The sequence below is a fragment of the Tachypleus tridentatus genome, chromosome 2 (assembly GCF_004210375.1).
Source record: "Tachypleus tridentatus isolate NWPU-2018 chromosome 2, ASM421037v1, whole genome shotgun sequence".
In the NCBI taxonomy this organism is placed as follows: Eukaryota; Metazoa; Arthropoda; class Merostomata; order Xiphosura; family Limulidae; genus Tachypleus; species Tachypleus tridentatus.
In genome coordinates, this window is record NC_134826.1 from 112,407,053 (window position 1) to 112,424,983 (window position 17,931).

Below are 17,931 nucleotides of genomic sequence, written 5' to 3' on the forward strand. Positions count from 1 at the left end.
GTTATGATAACACAATAATTTGACAGGGAGAAATAACTCCTATGTGACATAAAAGCCAACGCTTAGCTCATACGTCTTAATGTACTTGAGATACAGAAGGTATACCAAAGTCTACAAGACTTACCAAGTGGAGGAAAAGTTCGAAAACCCTACATAAGTATATCGTAACTGAGCGTTTCTGTTCCACGGTTATTCACATAAAATCTTTACTCTCACGTGACATTGTCTGCAATCAGTTTAAAACTAATAAAGAGAATATTGTTTGTTCCAAATGCAATGTTTTTTACCAATACTTTATACCACCCCTACTTTCTTTCATGCACCTTAAACACAGTCTAAAGCCTATCCCAAATACCTAATAAATGAATACCTAAATTTGTAAAATGCCTCTTACTTGTCACTTAAAATAGATTGCTTACAATTGTAAATATTATAAGATTCATTTAAAGACTTTTTTGTCTTACATATTCATTCTTCACTTCCCCGAACAGTTTGGTTTGTTTTGGTTTGTGTTGAATTTCGCACAAAGCTACTCGAGGGCTATCTGTGCTAGCCGTCCCTAATAAGCAGTGTAAGACCAGAGAGAAGGCAGCTAGTCATCACTACCCACCGCCAACTCTTGGGTTACTCTTTTACCAACGAATAGTGGGATTGACCGTCACATTATAACATCCCAACGGCTGAAAGGGCGAGCATGTTTGGCGCGACGGGGTTGCAAACCGGCGACTCACAGATTACGAGTCACACGCCTTAACACGCTTGGCCATGCCGGGCTCGGTCTGTTTTTACTCTACAACAAACATTGAGACAAACATGAAGTTCATTAAAAGATGATTATTTATTTTATGTTAAGCTTTTGTACTACATTTAAGGACATTTTTTACATACTTTTGTTCTTGCAACAAACAAATATTACAGAAGAATAATTTATGATTTAGATGCTTAGATAAGTATTGAATGATAAATACAATTTATTCAAAAACTTTAAGAATGAAAAATACAAGTCTTCTAAATGAAATAAACCAAGATTATATTAAATTTACTTCCTAATGGGCCCGGTATGGCCAAGCGTGTTAAGGCGTGCGACTCGTAATCTGAGGGTCGCGGGTTCGCAACCTCGTTGCGTCAAACATGCTCGCCTTTTCAGCCGTGGGGGCGTTACAATGTACGGTCAATCCCACTATTCGTTGGTAAAAGAGTAACCCAAGAGTTGGCGGTGGGTAGTGATGACTAGCTGCCTTCTCTCTAGTCTTACACTGCTAAATTAGGGACGGCTAGCACAAATAGCCCTCGAGTAGCTTTGTGCGAAATTCAAAGAAACAAACAATACTTGCTCATGACTAATAGTTTTTTATTAAAACAATAGCAAAGAAAATCTTCACATGGAACGTTTTTAATGGAAAATTCTTTAAAAAATTAGTATGAGTATAAGGTAAAACATTAATTTAATATCAAACTTTAACGAGAACAATAAATAAGCTATATTGAAAACATTAGTCTTAGTAAAATTCATTTAGAGATTCAAAAAGTGTAATATCGAAATTATTCTAGGTTGTATATGCAAGGTAGACTTTCGGTTGTAGTAAAATATTTAATTAAAAATTAATTAACAGCAAATTATATGCCTATATGGCCTGGCATGGCCAAGCGCGTAAGGCGTGCGACTCATAATTCGAGAGTCGCGGGTTCGCGCTCGCGTCGCGCCAAACATGCTCGCCCTCCCAGCCGTGGGGGCATTATAAGGTGATGGTCAATCCCATTATTCGTGGTACAAGAGTAGCCCAAGAGTTGGCGGTGGGTGGTGATGACTAGCTGCCTTCCCTCTAGTCTTACACTACTAAATTAGGGATGGCTCGGTGCATTGGGCTAACAACCTACTCACTTAAATACCTGTTGAAGAATCCGCAAGCGATTGCGACCCTATGTTCCTTGATGGAATCTAATGGTGATAACTAACTAACTAAACTATATGCCTATAATATCCGACAGTAACACGATCTACTTTATCAAACTTATCTTTAAAGCAAGATTTTACCCTTTAATGTTTTCCTGAGTAATAGTACGATTCTGTACGTTGCGCTAAACCGGCTGAAAATATTACGTTTATTCATACTGAATTTTCAGGTAAAGTAAGTTGAGTAATATCAGAAAATTTGCCTGGAATGTGAAGGGCAATAAAGTTCGTTATTTGAAACCAGTCACTTATGAAATTATTAGAATATAGAAATACCATTAACTGAAACCAGTAACTCGTGAGATTCTTGAAGTGTAGGAAGATTATTTAGTTGATTCCAATAAATTTACAAAATATGTAGAATTAATATGTTTCATATTATTGAAACATTAAAGATAAAATTTTATTTTAAAGTTAAGCTTAACAGTCTAAATCAAATGTACACAAGCAGCTCTAGATATTAGGTTAAACATCTACTGTGTACACAAATCTTTAGGATTATTAAAACTATATTAGACATTTGTACGACAGCATGTACAAAAACGCACAAAACAGAGCATTATGTTAAGTATCTACATAAGGCATTAGGATATAGATGTATTTTTAGGCAACTGTGTTTGATATATTTTTATTTAGGTTTTAATTTTGCATAAAACGTTAAATATGTGTACTCAAAATTGTCTCATATTTACCACTAAATATTCAAATATTTTATCACTGGGTAATAGAAAAGTAAGATGTAGATTCATAAAAGTTTTCTTCTTGATGTAACTGTGGTAGCTAGTTGTTAAATATTACCTTGCCAGCTTTAAATGCACGAGCTAACCTCTACTCTAGATAGCAAAGTGAAAGGAACTAATTTCCATTCCAAGAGGAACAGAAGATAGTTCACTACATACTGATATTTAAATAACACATTTATGAAAATTAGCTGCTAAAGTTTGTAAATCTCGGATATGATTCATTTATTCACAATGGGCTTTAGAGACCTAGAATATGTCACTAACAGTAACCTCACGACATTTATACATTTTGAAAATTTATAACATTTATATGAATAATTTTCTTGCGTTCTAAGAATCATACAAGTTACTGGTTTTAAAAGAATAGCCTCACCACATTCCATATTGTTCCGATACTGCTTGGATAACCTTCTGTACTCCAAACATCTCGAAAGGTTACCTGTTTCAATATAAAAGCTTACAAAGCTACTATTGAAAATAAGCTAATTTTTGCATAAAAATTATGGAATAATTGGAATAAAAACATTATGTCCAGATCAGTAAAATTTTCAGCATACACTTACTAACTATAAAATGTCCTCAAGACTACTTGTATTTTCAAAATATTTTTATTGAACTGCAAAAGACTCTTTACGGTACTTTAATTTTCAGAATATTCCTACTGTACTTCAAAGGTCTCGCAAAATAACTTGAATTATGAGAATATCATTGAACTCTAAACGTTTCACAAAGTTTCCAATATTTTTGTGATATTCTTACTACATACCAAAGATAGCTATCGAAACATTTTAATTAATTCCATAGATCTCTATGAGTTACACGTATTATTAGTGTATTCTTACTGCATCCGAAACGTATCAAATATATTTTGTGACTTTGGTATTATAAAAAGTTAATAATCGTCATTTTACTGGTTTCATTTAAATATCTTAAATAGCCGTATAATGATGTTAGGGTTACACGTACATTCAAATTATACAAAATGTAAACAGTATATTAAATTAAATTTCATGAACATACTTACAACACTTTTTAATCTTGCCATATTACCTTTGTTATTGACTCAAGAGACTTTTCAGGTAACTTGAATCCAATAATTTTAAATCATGACAATCTCATATCTAAAGAGTGTCTTTTTTTTAAAAAAAATACACTTCTAGGTCTTGTTTAAGATAAATTAAACTGGAAATACATGCAAGATTTCAACTAAAATACTTTTTTCAGGATTTCCGAAATTTAAAATACATGATTACTCGATAAGAACATTTACAGGAATTCAAGAAATAGAGATATTTTTATTTATAAGCTTTATATGGATATTTATGAACATAGAGAGTATAATAAGGAAGGTTCCCAAAGTAACTTCAAAAAAAGTGTTATATTCCGAACATTTAAAAAGTTTTCCTTACTTTAAGGTGTATTTCTATGAACTTTAGTGTACATTTAAATAACATACTATTTAATTAAAACTGTAAATAAAGCGTGTAAAAATAATAGTTGTAGAAAAATTATTTTAAGGGGCTTAATTTGCTTTCCTTAATTATTTTTGTCCAGGATTACTAATAAGGTGTAGAATTATGTACAACTGGTCTATACAAATGATAACTAGCATGGATTTCATGGTTATTTTTCATTGAAATTCAATAGTTTTTTCCTGTTTCTAGAATCATCCTCATTTGGGTTATCTAAAATAAAAACAACAGTTACATTTCTATTATACTGTTGCCAAGAATCATGTTCACTGAACTTATCTCACATCTTATCTCGTTATCTTTGAAGCTACATTCTACTGCACAAGTTTAAGAACAACCTGTAAAACGTACATAAAAAAGTGTGAGATAATACAGACACAGTAAATAACATCATACAATCTTAAGGCACTTACCAGAACCGTTAGAATTAGGCTTGTTTAATGTAACTTAATAAGCACCGACTTTCTGTTCAGATTGCTGAAACTAAAATTTAAACTGGAAATGATAGTATGTGAAGTAAATGCAACTTGTAAAAGAAAAACTAATGGTGATTATTTAAACTTCTTATATACATATTTAGTAGGTTACTAGGGATTTTGGAGGTGATGTTGAGAAGTTTCATACGAGAATGCATGAGACACTCGAGCAGCATCAAATGCCTTTTACGCTTAGCATGATGGGAAACGTTTGATAGCAAACTGCCAATAAGAATTGACTAACATATAGGACAAAACAAATGTTCAATAAAAAAATGTCGCAAGTAAATAATTGCTAAAGTTATCAGAAGTTAAATATTGTTGAAATCAGTATTTTATTGATCTTTAATTACGTTATTAGGTATTTGTTCTATTTTTTCCAAAAGTTATCGATTATAATTTCACTTTACTAACAGTACGCAGTTTTAATTTGGAAACTATAAATTAAGTTTCTTTCCACCTTGTTTTGTACAGAAAAAGGATGGTAAATTTAATTAAAACACAAAGGTAACCCAAACATATTAAACATTTAGTAAATGTCTCATTTCAAACTCACTATAAAGAAAAATACTGTTGGAACATCGCTCTAAAAGGTGTATGAGAAATTACACAAAAGTGGACAGTGAAATAGCACCAATAAAAGTTTTAGAAATACATTTATGCTTTCTGTTTAAATTGTTTTATAATTTTTCGGTACATTTCAAAAAAAATTGTGAGGATGCAAATAGTTGTGTTGTTCTGTGTTTCTTTGTAATCTGTAGAAAACTGTGTTTGCATTGGTTGGTGGCCCGGCACGATCAGGTAGGTTAAGACGTTCGACTCGTAATCTGAGGGTCGCGGGTTCGAATCCCCGTCGCACCAAACAAGCTCGCCCTTTCAGCTGTGGGAGCGTTATAAGTGACGGTCAATCCCATTATTCGTTGGTAAAAGAGTAGCCCAAAATTTGGCGGTGGGTGGTGATGACTAGCTGCCTTTTCTCTAGTCTTACACTGCTAAATCAGGGACGGCTAGCGCAGATAGCCCTTAAGTAGCTTTGCGCGTAATTCAAAAACAAACAAACAAACATTGGTTGGTATGTATACAACTCCACTTAAGAACTTATATTTGACCTTCAAGATCATTGTAACACATTTACATTTTATATATTTTTGAGAAATGATATTCAAGAAAATATTAATGTTTAACAACTTTTCAAAACAAGTTCGAGAGCTTCAATGGAAGCCATTTATTTAAAAAAAAAAAAACATTTGCAGATTTACTGTGTTCCAGACGTATTTGTTAAACGATGTATACAACAGCAAAAAATAAAAAGTTGTTAAAAAGTTGATATAATTATGACTCAAGCGGAATATAAAGTTATGGTTATAAAACTATTGGGACATTTACTATAATATTTAAGTGTGTTTTTAGGTGTATCAATTAAAATTTATCATTTCAGATAGGTTATTGAGAAAATTAAAGATAAATAACAGTAGCTAGTACACAGTTGTAAAGTTTATTTACAGACTGTCTATTTTAAAAAACAACAACTCCAACTAGAACATAGGTTAGTCATGTACACATCTAAAGCCAAGAGAATGTTATACATTCAAACAAACAAATAGCATTATTCCAAACAAGTTATGAGAAACTGTACTAGGAAACATTAGAAAATTTGAAGACCTCTGGTAACGAAATTTATATCTCAGGTAATCTAAAAACTTTATTATAGGGATAAATAATAGGGCAAAAAACCTTTTTTCCAACAAATAACTACTCTGTCTTTTCATTACAGAACACCTAGTACTGGATAACAAACATGGGCTTTTAAGCTAGTGAAGTGAAGCGGATTTAATCAAAAGTACTTTTAAAGGTTGAAAATCTTCTTGATAACAGCCAAGTTTGATTAAGAAATACCTAAACACATTAGAAGCTTATTTTATTCATTACCATTGCAGCGATACCTTAAGCTAGCACTCTTCATCATAAAGGAAGAAGTCAAACTCACACATGGCTCTTCAAAGACATCCAACTTGAAAAAAGCAAAGAAACATTTTGCCCCTGGAAACACAGCCAACTTTATCTACATATCTATTGAGAGCATGGATAGACAAGAAAGAATGTTTCTTAGGAAAGAAGAAGAAATGCCCTCATGACAGTAAAACTAAACTTATAAGGTAGTTTCACAGTTGTATGATTAGTTACATAAAAAACAACAATACTTATTCCCTCTGGAGGCAACGGTACTGCTGATCATGAGCTTTGTTGTAGCAATGATAATTATTTAGAAACTATGATAGTTACTGGCGTATAGCCTGTCAAAAATGATGGGGTAAGTACTAAAACTCCACCCCACAGTTAACTTAAATAAATAAATTTTGCGAAATCAAGCTTTATCAACAAAAAAGGCAGAAATTGGCGGTCAAGTCAGTCGGCAAATTTCTTTGTGAGTCAATCAAAATTAAGATAATTCATGAAATGAATTAATAATGTATTCATTAAATAATTGTTGGTAAAAATAATTGTCATAGAACTATGTCTGTGGACTTACGACGCTAGAATCCGTGTTTAGACACTCGCGGTGGGCAAAACACAAATAGTCCATTGTGTTGCTTTGTGCTTAACTTCAAATCAAAACTAACAAGCATAAAAGAAAATTTGTCTTCAGTTTTTCTTCCTTTGTCTTTTACAAAAGAGAAACTGTAAGAAAATGTCAATATTAGTATAAAGTAGCGTATTAACAATAAATAGAATTAATCTGGATGAAATATTGAGCATTAAATTTCTATTTAATTCCAAAGTTCCTAGTTTGTCATTGTTGTTTGAACACAAAACTACAGAGTGGATTACAGGCGATCTGTCTCTCGTGGATTATAGCATTATAATTCTGCAAACTTACTTTTAGTCCACAAGGAACTTCAAAAATTTACCACTTGAATTCCTAGTAAGTAAGAAGGAGATGAGGCTCAACATGCTTGGAATCAGGACACACGGTTATATGTCGTAAGGCCAAAACAGCCTACTTACTACAAGACACACTGATAATTTAATGATTTCTACCTTCTTTATCTCGAGCTATGTTAGCCCAAACTATCATGAATTTTCAGTCGATGTGCATCACTAACCCTTGCTTCACACATCACATCACAATAAATCCATTAAATAATACCTGAAATATCTTAAATTTTTGTTGAGTTTCCTCCTTCTGTTTTCTTTGCATCAAAAGTACAGAAACCTTATTTCATACAAAAACATATTTAACTTTTATGGATATATTTCAACTTACACCGATAGATCTTTACAACTTACAATTAAGAGTCTTACTTGGTTTAATTAAAAGTTACATGTACAAAGTTATTCAACAAAAAAATCCCTCAAATTTGATGAAAAATTCATGCGAGCTATCGGTCTAACTCTTTACTACAGCTTCACTTAGGATAAAATTGAATAGTTTTTTTTTAAGATTTTTGTTATTTGGATACAGACGACTTATTTATAGCAGTAAAACTGTAACGTGAAAGAACTTGTAGTTACAGAACTATTAGTTAGACCAATCAAACTAAAACTTCTAGTTCAAGTTTTCAAAAAGAATCAAAGGAGTGGACTGTTATATTGATTATTCATTGCCAACTTTTCAGTACAACTTTACTAAATTTTATAAAATCCTCCTAATTAAAAAATGTTTAGCATAATGTGATATTAACTTAAGCATTTAGCGTAAATAATTTTGTTTGACATGTCTCTACTGAGTCATGCAGGTGAAGACAAAAACTTTTTATTTAAATTCCATGGTGTTACTGTGAAAGAAACTATTAATACTGCTTTATAGAGTTTTATTCTAAAGGAAAGGCCTGTTAGAAATAAAAAAAAATGGTTGCAGTCCTCAGGCTAATGTGTGTTACTATCGAGTGTCACTTTCTTACTTGCTGTAGTTTGTTGGTGTGTGTTAACAAAGAGTCGTGATACTTAATCAAAAACACTTTTGGTGTGAAAAAAAAGGTGGAGCCAAAAACAAATTGACTGTGCGAGTTATTGTTTGTTTTGAATTTTGCGCAAAGCTACTCAAGGGCTATCTGCGTTCCTAATTTAGCAGTGTAAGACTAGAGGGAAGGTAGCAGTCATCACCACCCACGGCCAACTCTTGGGCTACTCTTTTACCAACGAACAGTGGGATTGGCCGTCACATTATAACGCCCCCACGGCTGAAAAGATGACATGTTTGGTGCGACGGGGATTCGAACTCTCGACCCTCAGATTACGGGTCGAATGCCTTATCCCGCCTGTCCCCTCTGCGAGTTAAAGGAATGAAATAAAAATTGATGGTCACACCTACACGTATAACAGTCATAAGAACTTTACATTAGTTAACCAGTCCAGTCAGTTTTTTTTCAGCTTGACGCATGATGGTGGGTAAAATAAAATACACGGCTAAGCTAACAAATCTATAATAATAAAAGAATGTGTCTGAGTGTGTGTGACCACCATAATTCCAAGAGGAAAGAACTTTGAAACATTAAATTTTGTATTCATATTGAGTGGACCAAGAATTTGTGCATCTGTGTGTTACTTTCCATCCATGTGCGTGCACATGTGCACAAGCACATCGTTTTATGTCGTAAGACAGCGAAAAACCACATACAGGAAAGATGTGACCACCATAGTTCCAATAAAAAAGAACCTACTAACATTTTTGCAACTGTACTAAGTGGACCCTGAGAGTGTGCGCTTGGTTATTATTACTTATCTTACCCACGAGTGTACGCGCCTGAGCGTGTGCCTCATTCTAATACAGCATGTTAACGAAAACCATTTAGAAAAGATGGAGTTCTTTACATTACAAATTATATAGATATAAATCACAGACAAACAAACACACACGCACGTGCTTGCGTAGATGCGTGAACGCGCATTATTTAGATGAGGCAATCTGGCAAAAAAACACAGATAAAAGTAATATCTTATATATAGAAAAGCCAATGTACTTTAGTAACGATGCGTTTAATGGCTTTTATATCATATACCTTAACAATAAAAATATAACCTATCATTCATGTTAAAAGCCAATGTATTGAAAGTATAAAACGAAGTGAATAAACTAGAAAATTGAAATATATACATATTTATCAGTTGTATTTTAATTTAGAGGTTCTCTCTCTTAATTAAAATAGGTTTGTTGTTTTATTATTATTTACGATTAAAATCAAATGACAAATCAGAGGGAATGTTACTTTTATAAACAGGCCACCACCTCCCGTAAGGAGCAGTGTGTGCTTTCTTATAGGAAAGCTACATCGGGTTATCTGCTGATCCTAGTGAGGAGAATCGAACCGCTGATTTTAAGATGTAAATCTGTAGACTTGCCGCTGTACTAGCAAGGGACATCGTAAAAGAGCAACAAAAGTATATATGATATACTTTTATGGTAATATTGGTTCAGAAAACACTCATAGTCATATGGAATATATCAACCTAATAACGCGAGCAAAGCTGAGTACTTTTGCTATTGAATGAATATTTCCTGTAAAATTCATATCAAAACTATAAGTGTAACTACAAGTTTGGCCGCAAATTATGACTTCATTCTTTTAAGTTGCACTCTCAGTCCGTTTTTAGCCGCAACCTTTGTTCACACCTAAGATGATTTTTATTAGATTCATTTAACAAAAAAAGAGTCCAAAATATAAGATTAGCACGTCCTGATTTTATTTTTTATTGCGATGTCGCTTCGGTCTTGGATTCCAGTTCATCGTTTCTAGCCCAAGCAGTACTATGATTTAGTTTGTAAAATATTTTTCTTAAATGTTGTTTTAAAAAAAATTAACTCCTGGATAGTAATATTATTTAAGTACCGATAGGATAAAATACAAATTAATTCGTAAGTGCCGACATTTCACTTTTTCATATTTTTAAAGAGTATGTTAATATTTGTATGTTGAATTGTTCCATGAAATTCTGTGCTAAAACAAAAATCATTATCGACTATATGTTAAAATTTTCCACTAACTTTTATATTAAAATAGCCTAAAGATTGACTTGTGAAAAAACATGATAGTATTGTTTGTGTTAAAACATTTTGTTTGCTCTTAGACTACTGAAATATTTGGCAGTTTTAGAAAAGGGTTGAACACTGAAACCTTTCACAAGTTTCTGTGTTCAAGATATTCACTAAAATCTACATGATGAAATCTTACGAAACATCTTTTTAAAGCTGTTGATTAACATCCACGTGTTGAAACTCAAACTTTCCATTATCTTTAACGTTAGAATAGCTCATCAAGACCCAAGTAATGGAACTTTCCTTTATAAAGTTATTCACCAATACCCATATGGTAAAACCTTTCTCTGTCTTATGTGTTAACTCACCAAAAACCGCTCGTTGAAGCTTTTCACTATCTTCTTTGATATAATGGCTCAATAAAACCCAAATAATGAAACCTTCCACTAGAGATTAGTTCGCTTACATCCATGGCGTGAAACTTTTCATGATGTTATATGTTAAACCATCTCAATACAACCAGTAACTTCTCTTTAAAATTTGTCTGTCAAAACCCAAGAGTTAGAACTTTCCACTACATCAAAATTTTAAAATAGTCCACTTACACTCGTGTGTTAAAATCTTCCAATAGTTTCTTTCAGTATTATCTAGGTTTAACTCTCTTAATGCTAACATCTTTCATTAACTTCTATAATAAAATAATTTATTTTCTATTGCTTAATAAAGCAAATGACGTTTCACTTGCTGTAAATAAGTTTCTTCTTCTAACATCTTATTCAAACCGTTTTCGTATTGAAAATTTCAATTTCTCTTTTTATTAACGGCCCCCGCTAATATAGCGGTATGTCTCCGGATTTACAACGCTAAAATCAGGGGTTCGATTCCCCTCGGTGGGCTGAGCAGATAGCCCGATGTGGCTTTGCTATAAGAAAAACACAAAACACACTCTTTATTGATGAAATTTAATAACTTAGTGTTTAGTGTAAGTTGTAGCCCTATAGCAGAAACTTATTAAAATAAAATTTAATAATTATAAATACTCAGTATGATCTAAAACTAAATAAATGGCTTGTGAACTGAGTAGATATTCTCTCTGTTTCAGAATTAAAGTTTTACAACGAACGATATCTAAATCGCAACAGGTAGTAATAAAGAAGCTATAATTAATTAAACTTTTTAAAAGAATAAACTTGACTTTGGAAATAAAGTATATTTTGTGTTATGTATATTTCTTCGTTCTTTTCTTAGCTGTATCAACTGTTTCAGTCTTTGCTTAAATAGGATGTACGACAACGGACTTGTTTGTTTTGTTTTGTTTTTAGAATTTCGCACAAAGCTACTCGAGGGCTATCTGTGCTAGCCGTCCCTAATTTAGCAGTGTAAGACTAGAGGGAAGGCAGCTAGTCATCACCACCCACCGCCAACTCTTGGGCTACTCTTTTACCAACGAATAGTGGGATTGACCGTCACATTATACGCCCTCACGGCTGGGAGGGCGAGCATGTTTAGCGCGACGCGGGCGCGAACCCGCGACCCTCGGATTACGAGTCGCACGCCTTACGCGCTTGGCCATGCCAGGCCCACAACGGACTTAATGACTAAATACTAGACAAAACATAAAGAACAAGTTCACCATTTCTCGAATTTTTCTCCCATAATTCTAATTAAATCTAGAACTTCAAGCAATCTAATTTTAATCGTGGTTCTCAATAATGAGTTGAAATACAATTTTGAAAGATCGTCAAAATCATATTCTCAGCATCTAGGCCTGAGTGTTTAATATCACTTTATGTTACACTAAGCCTAAAGCAAAATTAGAATATTGAAATATTTAAGCTAATTTAATGTTTCTCATGAATAAGTACAAATGAATTTACTTGTTTTATTCTCTCATTCAAATTTCTGTACAAGGTACTTCAAAAATGTTAACACTTATATAGGACTATCGTTTTTAGTCTAAAAAGAACGGATAATACACTATAACATGATACCAAATGTATGTTAATAGCTTCAAAAAGTCAAAGACTCTTCATTTGTTCGCTATTATTGTTAACATATGCTTGGAATTATCTCCAGGTGGTCTACAGAGCCCGGAGGCACATTTCTTTGGGTATTGTTCCAACCACACTTTCAATTTTCCGTCGGAGGTCTTGTACATCACGTGGTTTGATAGTATAAACACATTCCATTACCATACCTCCCAGAACCAGAAATCACAAGGCTTGAGATCTGGCGAACGTGCTGGCCATTTCACAGATTCTTCTTTGCCAATCTATCATCGCTCAAATTTTCTGTTAAGATGAGATCGAACAATCGAAGCAAAGTGGAGTAAAGCACCATCCAACATTGCTCCATAGTCAATCTCGTTGCCGTTTCAGTCAACTGCAAGGGAAGAAAAAAGTTCTCAGAACTGTTTACATTTTTTGAAGCACCCTGTATTCGTTAGTTCTGTAGCTGTAGTAGTTCTACAGTGAACATAAAGCGAAAACCAGATTACGTTTCTTTATTATTTGGTATGAGTATTCCAAAAGTTGGTGATGGGTGTTGTTGACTATCTATCTTTTCCTTCAATGTATCAGTTTAAAATAAGGAATCTATTCACTATTTGACCTGTTAACATTCTTTATCAGTTCTTATTGTGAAATTTTAATTTACTATTTTTATATTTTTTGTCAATTAACATTGTCTGTTAAAGTCTTTACTAGCTGTTTTTTCTTCGTGTTTTCCGCGTTAGACTCTTCAACTAACTTATGTTAATTCCATTCTATCAATATAGATTCAGTCCGGAATTAATTTTGTCATTTCTTACCTCTGTAGTGTATTTTATTTCTGAAGTTTCTGTCTTGTTAAGCGTTTTTATCTTAAGTTTAACATATTTCTCACACATTTGATGCTTAATTCCTATTTTCATGGCGAAACCCCTTCTTTGTTATCAACACGATTACTCTTGGTTTCTACAATATACAACTAAAACATTTTGAGTAACTAAGGTATTTTACCTCGTTCACACAAGAATCTCAAAATATGTTAAGTTGTGAAAACATTTATGAAATCTACAATTATAAGTGACTCATATCTGATTTTTATAATTCTTTTGTGACAAAAGATGATGTTGTAATGATTTACTAGCTCCGAAATTCAGGAAAAGCACGTAAATGTTAGTATGCATAAGAAACACAACTTACACAAAATAAAGAGTTACCAACTGAAGATGGGAAATTGTAATGAGGTTGTTTTTAAACAAAACATTTCAAAGAGGAATAATCATTTTTATTTTAATACTTTAATCCATATAATTTCAAAATGCATGTATCTTTCATCTTCTCATATTTCATGATGTGGCCTAATTGATTATTCGAGAGTCTCATTACATATACTTTAACCTGATGTACTCTATTGTAGTAATAACATAAAAATACATATATACTATTCTAATCAAGCTTATTAATTTGACACAATCAAGTTTGTTAGTTTCTTGTTTGTGAAAACACATGAAACTTCGGAAGGTATAGCAGAGTTCATTCAGCTGAGTTTCGAATCTGAAGTACAAGATATTGATGATTTACAGCCATTTACACTAAACAAAAAGGAACTTCTCGGTGTGCTGTTTACTTTCACAGTTTTTGTAAAAAGTAAGTGCAAACACATCCATGCATTATGTGAAAATTTACGGGTATACTGAACACATACAATCTCAAAAATTTAAAGTCTAATAAATATGACGAATACGTGAAAACTAATCACGTCAACAAAATGTTTGCGTCCCAAATCAGAAAGATCTGGATTTACTTACTTAAAAATAATTGTAAAATAACTCTTCGGAAGTTAATGCAACTCACTTACTCTAAGTTTTGGGTATGACCAAGAGACCAAAAAAAAGTTGAAGCTCCATTAACAGGCAAGGAACGAACCCTAAAAAATTACATTGCCAGAGCTAGTTAAAAACTGAATAGCTTCAATAAAAAGTTTATAAAAAATAATCTAAAATAGCATTCTCGTTTTCATATTTCGGTGAATAAGAAAGGAAAGAAAACTTCGAATTGAAATTCATTGTGGATTGTTGTTTAAGTATTTGTATTCGTATGCAATGACATAGAGAAGGTTCATGTTTTAAATTAGTCTTTTCCTTATGCTTTCCTCCAGATGCTTTTGTTTGTTTGTTTTGAATTTCGCGCAAAGCTACACGAGAGCTATCTGCGCTAACCGTCCCTAAGTTAGCAGTGTAAGACTAGAGAGAAGGCTAGTCATCACCACCCACCATGCTCTTGTGCTAATCTTTTACCAACGAATATTGGACTGACCATCACTTTAAAACGCTTTCACTGTTGAAAGGGCGATAATGTTTGGTATGACGGTGATTTGAACCCTTGACGCTCAAATTGTGAGACAAGCGCCCTATGTTGTTACAACTTGGTTCATGAGATTTAACCTCTTTAGTTACTACACTCCTTTTTCTGTTAAAATATTGTGTGAAATCTCCACTTCAAAGCTCAGTACTGGATACACTACCCAATCAAAATGAGAATCTTTCTCACAGCTAGTTGATGTTTCACGATCTGTCAAAACCAAGTCCTTGTACGTTCATTTTTTAAATTGGTGTAACCCATTAGCACGACAACCAGGTCCTTGTATGTTTGTCCTTTGAAACAGCACAGACCATTGATATAATAACAAGGTCCTTCTAAGTTTATCCTTTAAATCAGTACAGACCATTGGTATAGGCAGTCAAGTTAACATATTTGGTCCATATTTGCAAATTTTAAATTGAGTCTGAATTAATGCTCGTTATTATTTTTGTTGGACTATAATAGAGCTAACCTTCATAAAGGAGTTATTAACAATTATTACGTATTAAAATTCACTTCGGACAAGTCTTTGATTGATGATGTTCCGTATCGCGATTTTAAATATCCGGAAATTTTAATTTTAATTTAGAGGTTAATTAAATGTTAATGTGTATCGAATTTATGTATTTGCCAACAAGATTGATATATACACACTTTTACTTCTTAACACAATTTATGTTTTAACATACAGAAACAATACAATTTATAATAACGGTTATTACAAATACACGGATTTTACAAACTCACAAATAATATTCAGTCTTCTATTTGGTCTAGAACTGAACATTTCATCGACGATTTAGGTCCATGAGGTGCAAATTTATTTTATGTCGCTACACAGATACATTTCACTTGACAGGAAGGCTAGCTAGCTCTATTCTTCACCTATGATTTTTTTTCTGCTGAAGTTATGCGAAGGCTTTGTAAAAATGCTAACATCTAAAGTTAATTATCTGACGCTGAATGGTTCGTAATGTTGAAATCTATAAAGTTTCAGGTTAAATTCTGTAGTTTTCCGATTAATAAGCGTTAATTACAATCATAGCTTCCGACACTTATGGTATACTGACTGTAGCTGAACAAAAATATTCTATTACTGTGTCTTGGCGAGTTGAGAATTGCTTGCTTTCACAATTTATTAGATGCGATTCTCGACATTTCAACAATATTCAAAGATACACTCGTGTTTTTGTAAAACAGAATGTTGATTCATGCTATCGAGAATCTTCTACAAATTTAAAGAACAAACTAGAGTTGCGCAATATACATCCAAAAATATAGGTCAAATGCATCAAACTGAAACAAACTAGTGCAACATTTGTTTTTTTGTTTATAAATCCAAATGGGCGCAAGCTTTACACATTTGACCTAGCGTACATTAAGTTGCAGTAGCAAATATAAAATCAGTGACGTCAAGACAAGTTCTAACACCTCGAGACAAACAATAGAGATGAGTGTTATAATTGTTCCACAGCATCTTTTCGGAAAGATATGTCATTTAAAATTCATTCTTCTTAATCAGTAAAAGGTTTTTCGCTTCATTTGCATCAGAAAGGTATTACTTGGTACGTTATATTTACAAGGCAGATCTGTTCGGGCTATTATTTACAGACGTCATTCCAAGTCTGGAAATAGTGCCTGCTGATTGCTAACAATCTCGACATAGACTTTTCCACGCTGTTACTTCTTTCCAGAAGTAGGTTCTTTTACAGAAGAAAGACGTAGTTCTTTGCTCACTTTAATGAAATAAATAAAGAAAATAAGGTAAGAATAATTGAACTAGTGAGTACTTAACAAGGTCGTCTAGTTTACTTGCTAGAAGGAAGATTCTAAATCCGGCACTAAATTAATCTCGAACTGTCTATTTTCGGTTGAATTAAAGTATAGGAAATAAGGTTCTTCCCGTAATTAATCGAGAATTAGACAGATTCTGTACGAAAAAGTCAGTCGGATGAAATTTGAAGTTTCAGTTAAGTGACAAAATTTTCACTGTTTATCCTTAACTAAAAGTATTTTATCTAAACATTTTCTAAATAAGTAAGTGAACACAAATGAAAATCAATAACCAAATGTTGTATAGAACAAATGATGATCAAACTGTTCCTAAAATGAAAATATAGTGGAAAGTGACCATGGAATAGTAAAAAGTGTACTACTTCATCTCTACCTACTAATTGTACACATATGTTAATATCGAATTTCTAGTTGCTTAGATGTAGTAGAATTAGCTACCACCTCACTCTTACTGCTTAAGGGATTAATATTGTTAACTGTCTGTATACTAAGTATTATGTAATACAGGCACCTTTCTGCTTATTAATTTACATGAATTATCCATCTAGTTGATAAATATTCTCTCGTTGTCACTAACTATCTCGTTACAGTTACTAATTATTTAGAAAATGTTTCTAAATATCTGTTTACGCCGATTATCTAGTTGTTATTTTTGAACAGTAACTATCTCTGATACTAATTATGTGATTACTCTTACGAAGTGTATGTTTGTATTGAATAATAATCTACCTACTAATTGCCTAGGTTCCGTATCTTATCTGTTTATTGTTCTGAAGTGTATACCGTTATTAACCACTTATTAATTTTGAATAAATATCTGCAGTACAAACATCTCGTTATTATCTACACAATGAAGTTAATTTTCAGATTATTAATATTAACTGTTTATATACTGTTACACAAAATCTGTTTAGCTTGTTTGGCTATCTGATTATTAACTATTTATCCATCAAATCTATTTATTTGTTAACTAGGTACGTATTGGATCTATCTGGTTCTTGTTTTATGTATGTACTGAATCTATCTGGTTATTAACTGTTTATGTAATGGATCTATCTGGTTCCTGTTTTATGTATGTACTGAATCAATCTAGTTATTAACTGTGTATGTAATGGATCTATCTGGTTCCTGTTTTATGTATGTACTGAATCAATCTGGTTATTAACTGTGTA